Genomic DNA, 7,697 nt, shown 5'->3' with positions numbered 1-7,697 from the left:
TGTACTTTCCCTATCGTTTCCGCCCCTCAACGCCTAACGCTCTCCTGGCTAACGGCTAAACGGGCATTACAGATTGACTCGGGCTTCCTGCTCAACCTTGGTACTTAGATTTCCTGGGTAGCAAACGATCACAGAACCGGAATTACTCCTAGATTTACTGGATAACAACTTGACACAATACCTAGCATAATACACATCTGCAACAAATTGTGGGGAAAGAAACAAAGAATGGAAAAAGAAGATATCTGGGAGGCAAAGGATTAGCTTAAACAGATAATCACAAGATAATAAACAGTTTGAATGAACGGGAGGCTCAGCCTACCACAAAAAGAAAGAACAGTATAAACTGGCTAAGATGAAGTAGTAGATGAAAAATGCAACATATGGGAGTGGAAGTGCTATCAGAAAATAGATGTATAGGACTGTTTAGGTACGATTGGACCAAAGGGTTCTTCTACTTTCGAAGGAGAAGCTACTGCTTTGGGAGGCAATGTGGCTAGGGCAGAACTGTAACTGTGTTGTCCTTGGGGCCTTTGGTAGTTTGGTTTGGGAATTGTGGAAACCAAATAACGATTGGCAACAACGGATGGTGACACAGGTGGGTTCTTTAGTGAACTGGAAAAGGGTACTAAAGGGCCAGGGTTCTGTGCCTGACTGGTACTCCTAGTGTTATGCTGTTTAGGCATTTTGGGAGGTTGGGGTTGTACGGGCTTTTTCCCGGACATTTTGTTCTGGATTCTGCAAAAATTCACGGGTTAGGAAATCAGGGATACTGTTTTGAGTTCCTGCAATGAATTCAATGTCAAAATCGAAAACTGAAAGAATGGCTTGCCAACGTGCAAAAATCTGTTTTGATGCAATGTTTTGAACATCTTTTTCTAAAACATGTTTTGCAGATTTACAATCAATTCTTATTAAAAACTTTTGATTCAAAAGATCGCTTTGAAATTTTGAAATGCATAGTACTATAGATAAAATCTCTTTTTTAATAGTACTATAGTTGAGTTGAGTGGGAGTCCAAATTCCTGAATGGAAACAGACAATCTGTTCTGGGGAAGTGGGACAAACACGCTGAAGGAGAATGCCACCATAACCTATGTTAGAGGCATCTGTCTGGACTACCTTGAAGGAATTTTCAGAGGGGATTCCAAGGCAAGGGAGTGTCTTGACATATCTTTTGACCTGTTGAACAACCGATGTATGAGTGGGTGTCCAAGGAGGAGGATTGGTTCGGAGTCTATCAAAAAGAGGCTTGCATTGTTGCCTAAGGTTTTGATAGAAATCAGAAATGTAGTTGAGGGATCCTAAGAACCTTTGGAGTTGGGTCTTTTCAAGGATTTCATCTGGAAACTTTTCTGCAAACAGAATGGCTCTATCTATGGGTTTGATGACACCATGTCGTATATCAAATCCTAAGAACCTGACACTGGTTTGGAAAAGCTTAATCTTTGGAGCCGAGACAACAAGACCATTTCTTTTGATGGTTTGGAAGAATGTGTTGAGATGCTTCCAATGTTTGTCTAGGGACTCAGAGAAGATTAGGACATCATCAATGTATACAATGGTATGACTGGAGAATGGATTAAAGATCTCATTCATGATATTCTGGAATTCAGAAGGTGCATTTTTAAGACCAAAGGGCATCACATTCCATTCGTAATGGCCAAAGGGTGTGGTGAAGGCTGTTTTGTACCTATCAGTCTCACTGATTTGTATTTGCCAAAAACCACTCTTCATGTCAAACTTACTGAAAACCACTGCTTTACTAAGTCTGTTAACTAAGTCTCTTTTGTTAGGAATAGGGTACCTAATCCATTCTAAGACTTTGTTAAGGGGCTTGTAATTGATGACAAGTCTAGGGACACCTCTTTCTATCTCAGCGTTTTTCTGGACATAAAAGGCTGGACAAGACCATGGTGACCTGGAGTTTCTGATGATTCCCTTTTTAAGAAGATCCTCTATTTCTAGCTTACAAGTATCCATAAGTTCTTGACTCATTTGGATAGGTCTGGCTTTGGTAGGGATGTTCTTTTCATGGAAATCCTTGACATAAGGTAGTGCAACTTCGTGCCTTTTCCTATGCCAAAAAGCTGTGGGAAGATCTGAGCAGACATCTTGCTTAAGTTTATCTTCAAACTTCCTAATGTCTGATTGGTAATTTTTGCAAGCTAATTGCTCATCTGTCCTTTTGTAACTTAGTTCATTTCCAAGGTACTTAAGGTGTTGGGTTTTGGCTTCAATCAGGTTAAGGGTCTTGGAGATGGAAACCTCTTGGAGACTATTGATGTCTTTAGGTTTAGGACTCCTAAGAAACTTAAATTTGACTGGCTGGCCAAAAGGGTGGGTAGTGATTCCTTCACTATCCGTGGTGAAAGGATATAACAGACACATGAATGGGTTTCCTAAGATGACCCTATCTGTCATATTCTTGACAAGGACAAAGGTGGTTTTGAAACACGCATTGTCTTGGCATACATGAGCTTTTGGAATTTTGAATTCAATCTGCATTTTTCCTCCACTTGCGGAAGTTAACCGTTCTTTGGTTTTCCAGAAGTATTTAGAGGGGATGATTCCTTCTTGAATGCAGTTGAGATCAGCACCCGAATCTATTAGGGCAATAACCTTAAATTCAAAATCTCTGTTTATGACAATCCTGACTTTGGAATGCCATTTCTGGAAGTTAATCCTACTGATGGTGTGTAGGAACGATCCATTGGATGGTTCTGGTTCCATATCTGCAGTAGGGTTAACTGTATCATCTGTTTCTTCATCAGAAGGGTTTTGTAATGAGGTTCCTTCCTCATTGCCTTGCTGTGAAGTAAACTCTAGATTTTTGACTCTTAAGTCTATGAGGCCATGATCAACCCTAAGGATGGTTAATTCCTGCTTAAGGTTTCTCAGTTCTGTTTTGTTATCCTTAATCTCTTTCTGGAGATCATGGACAGTTATCTCTTTCTTGGATTTAGTAAATCTATTGTAGATTTTTTCCAAGTCAACTTTTGGTTCCTGAATCCTAGGCTTGGATGCACTGGGCTCTCTGACTAGGGTTTTGTGGAAATCACTAAGTCTTTGAGATTTCTCCTCTGGGTCCTTGATCTGTTCTATGAGATCTAGGAGCAGTTCTTCTTGTTTAGAAAGAACTTCAACAGTGTTGTTTCTGCAACAGCTGTTTGTGCATGAAATGGTTTCATCTGAGCTACTAGAGGTGCTATCTGGAACTCTAGGAGAGGATGAATCTTGGTAAATCTGACAGATTTCTCGGTCAATAGAACTATTGGGAGACTCACTTTCTGGATGGTCAAGTTCTAGGATTTTGGAGATATCTTCAGATACTAAGGAATGGGTAGGGGATTTGCCTGGACATTCTTGCTTGATATGTCCCTTCTTTCCACACTTAAAGCATTTTCCTTTTGCCTTAGGTTTGAGAAGTTTTAAGGAATTAGGTTTCCTATAGATGCCTCTTGCTTCTAATTTCAGGCGTCTATATTCTCTGGAAACAATCCTTTCCCTTTTGAAATCCTTGAAGGCTGGGTTTCCTCTATATTTGGATTTCCATATCCTCGGAGGAAGTGGGGGAGGATCACCGGGTTGGTTGTCTAGTGGTTCTTTCTCCTTTTCATCTGAGGAGGGTTCATTAGAACTACTAGAAGATATGTGTGCTTCTAAGACATTAACTTCTGGTAAAGGAGAGAATGGTTTCTCTGCTTTTCGAGCTGAATGTCTAGCTTTTGGTGATGGGATGGTTTTTGCTGGAAGTTTGGACTTAACACAGTTCTTTTTATCCCATTTGAAATGTTTCTCAAAGTATTTAAAGAAAGGATAATCTGCTTTTACCTCTTTCATGAATAGCTTCCATTTCTTCAAAACTTTAACCTTTTGTTCCTTGGTATGGTTGGCTCTATAGGCTTCTCTTTTAACTCTGTTCTTTTCAGAATTAAATTCCTTTTCGAGCATATCCATATCTGGAACGAACTCTTTGGTTATCACTAGGAGCTGATGGTCATATCCAGATTCTTGCTGGATAGGATTTCTAAAGTCAGATCCTGATGGTAAGGGGGTTTTAAGACTGTCCTGACTGTTGTTGTCTTCTTCTTGATCAACAACTGAGTCTTGCTTGGCTGTGTAACAAGGGGTACTAACCTGGGAGTGGTCTTTAACACCTTGAAACTGTGGACCTAAGTCTCTTCTAGATGTGGGATAAGGAGCTCGTGTTCTAGACGAACTACTCTGGGATGCAGGTCTATCTTTTAGAAGGATAGTTGGCTGCCAAAAGGGTTGTCGTAGATCTAAAGAAGATCTGGACCTTGGTTCCTGGTATGTTTCCTGGTGCAGATCTAACGAGGATCTGGGCAAGGGTTCATCATACTCTAAAGGTGATCTAAACCTAGACTGGTCAAAGCTAAGTCTAACCGTTCCATCGGCTAGCTGCTGGACATAATCTAGATCTGGATTCCTAACAGGATTCTGGATCTGTAGAGGATAATTTTCATTCTCTAGAGACCATTGTGCTGGGAATGTTATCTCAGACCATTTCAGGGTTCTTGGTACCTGAACGGTGGATCTAACATCTGAAGTTTGGATAAGAGTGGTTTCACCTGGTTTTCTCTTATCGAAAGCTTGAACGGACATGTTTGTCCTCATGCACTTATAATACACTCTGTATATAAGAGCAAGCTGCTTGGTGCCATGTAATACAAAGATTCCATGGGTTCTGATGTTGAGGGTGAGGACCTTCAAAATATGAGGGTCGTCAAGTGCAACTGTGAGGTTTGGAAAACAGTCGAAATGAATTGGACCGTTACTCAAACTGGATTCTATGGTTCCTAGGAGACTGTCTCTGAATCTGATAAGACGAGTATCCCTAAGGGCCATAAGGACCGAGTTGTCTAAACCTTCTCTGATCAATGGTTTAACTCCGACTTGGACAAGTCCTATGTGGAGGTATTTGTGACCAGATTCCCTGTGAGCTTTTATGGCTGCAGGGGACAACAAATAACAGGTTTCATATTCCTTGTTAATGCTGTAGACTTGTTCTATAGTCCTAACATGGTAGTCTGTTCTAAAAGACTTTTTCAAGGACCATGACGAAGACTTATAGACCTGGGTTGTGGGAACTTTAGGTATGTTCCAATTTCCTAACTTCTGATCTAGATCTGAAAGCTGGTATGACTCTGAGTTGATTGTTCCATCTTCTTGTGGAATCTCAGGTGGGTTTGTACTGCTAGATCTAATTGAAGTGGAAGAGTCACTCCTTCTAAACATCCTATTCATCATCTTGGATTATAAACCTAAGAAATCAATTACAACCTAGACTACCTTTATCTTCCAATTTCTGGATCTAACCTTAGATCTGAAACAGGGAGTGTATGGACGCCTACTGTATCCTGTTATCAACTTACGACTAAGATACCGTCCTATGAATCTTGCTACTGCTTATACTATTTCGCTTTGTTGAGTGTACTTTCCCTATCCTCTCCGACCCTAATGCCTAACGCTCTCCTGGCTAACGGCTCAACGGGCATTACAGATTGACTCGGGCTTCCTGCTCAACTTGGGTACTCTAGACTTTCTGGGTAGCAAACTATCACAGAACTGGAATTACTCCTAGGATTACCGGATAACATACTGACACAATACCTGGCATAGTACACATCTGTAACAAATTGTGGGGAAAGAAACAAAGAATGGAAAAAGAAGATATCTGGGAAGCAAAGGATTAGCTTAAACAGATAATCACAAGATAATAAACAGTTTGAATGAACGGGAGGCTCAGCCTACCACAAAAAGAAAGAACAGTATAAACTGGCTAAGATAAAGTAGTAGATGAAAAATGCAACATATGGGAGTGGAAGTGCTATCAGAAAATAGATGTAAAACAAAATAATGTTTGTTAGAGATAACATACTTTCAAAGTAATGAACACAACAAAATAATGGATAACTATGGCGGTATAACCGGCCAACTTGATTCAAAATAAATACAGTAACTTACAAACACTTACGATCGAGCTCAAATGGCTCTGATACCAAAGGGGGGTAAGCTACAACAAAGAAGTGCCGTCGTCAAGAGGGCACTGGGAGCGGAAGAGGGTATAGGTTACAAATGCAGTGCTATTACAAGTGTAAGCTAAGGGAAGGTAAAAGAGAGTCATTCTGATTACAAGTGAAAGACCTCTGAGGTAATTCTAAGCCTAGAGAATTATGTCTGGCGAATTAAGCCTGCTGAAGACTGAGGGGAAGGGTCCCTTTTATAGCTGGAGGGAGCTTCGGATCAGGTCAGGAGACCGCTGGAATCACGGGAGGTGAAATGCTTTTACCTTCAGGTGAATATCTTTTCAGCCGAAAGCAATAGTAATTCCAATGATTCTGTCTGGGCACTGTTGAGTGAACAGTAACTGGTCACTGTTTATGAACAGTGTTTTGTCCCCTTGCTTTTCTGGAATAGTAACTCTGCATAGTGTTTTGGACTGTGCAGTGAATAGTGCATTGTCTGTCTCTTTTGCTAGTGCGGGTACTGTACATGGAATAGTAACCGGTTTTTTAGCAAAGTGATTCTTGGTGCTTCTGGAGCGTCTGGAAACTACTCTGGGGAAGATATCAGTCTGTATCATAACCAGAGGGATACCCTTCATATGGATCAAATGCAGGAGGCTCATCATAGTGATCGTGCTCATGGTACCTGTCAAATAGGTTACAAAACCCACAATAGAGAAAAGGTTCGTAGTCTGCTTTCTGAGCTGTATAATGAGGAGGATCAAGGCAGATAATTCCTTCTGTGTTGAAAGCCTCTGAATATGGTTTGGTGGTGAATACTGTAATTCTGCCAGTATTTCCTATAAAGTGGTAATTTTCCCATAGTTCTCCGGTGACATTCCGTAGTTCATTGTTGAAGTAGTTTTTCCAACATTCTACGAGGGCCAAAGGATCAGCATAGGAGAGGTAGGAATCACCTTCATACCAAGGGCCATTGTGAGTGTACCCATTGATGAGTACAAGGTGGTAGGCAGGTTGAACTGTCATCCAATTGTTACCGTCCCATTGTGGGAGAGTGCTCCAGCATCTGATGGATACAAAAGGACTCTTGATCTTTGCTACGACCTGTTGGATAATCTGAGGGAATTGGCTGATCTGAACATGGTTCGTTAGTTTAATGAGTCTAAGGAAACCATATTCAAACATTCTTGAAAGCCAGCTAGGGTCTCTGTCATCATCATCTGCACCGTCTTCATAATTAACCAGAAGACCAGGAAAAGGATGTTGCTTTTCATAGACTCTGTGGCTGCTCCCAAAGTATTGATTCCAGGTTTCGTGGATGAGTGCAATTTCTGTGGCATCTGCTTCCTCTCCTAAAACCGGGAAGTGAGTGGTGACCAAAATTTCAAAATGTGTGAACCACTGGTCGCATGATTCAGACATAGCCTTGCTTCTAAGTATACGTTGCTGTATATCAGAAGGCAAGTTGGCAATAGCACTCCTAAGCCGGTTTTGAATCTTAAGACTCAACCTGGCATAGTCTGTGCCCATGATAGTCATTGTATCCATTGAATGGATATCCTCTTTGCCAAAGAGTTGACTAATGGACAATTTTCCAATCTCAATTTCTGCCTCAAGGTTAACTAGGTGCAATTCTAGTGCTCTGAGGGTTCTTTGGAAAAGGCGATTGTTATTTTGGGTAAAGGCTCTTTGAAGGTTATCGAG

Source organism: Quercus lobata, chromosome 1 (assembly GCF_001633185.2).
Source record: "Quercus lobata isolate SW786 chromosome 1, ValleyOak3.0 Primary Assembly, whole genome shotgun sequence".
NCBI classification, from domain to species: domain Eukaryota; kingdom Viridiplantae; phylum Streptophyta; class Magnoliopsida; order Fagales; family Fagaceae; genus Quercus; species Quercus lobata.
The sequence above is the reverse complement of the archived record's forward strand: the minus strand, read 5'-3'. Positions refer to the sequence as shown.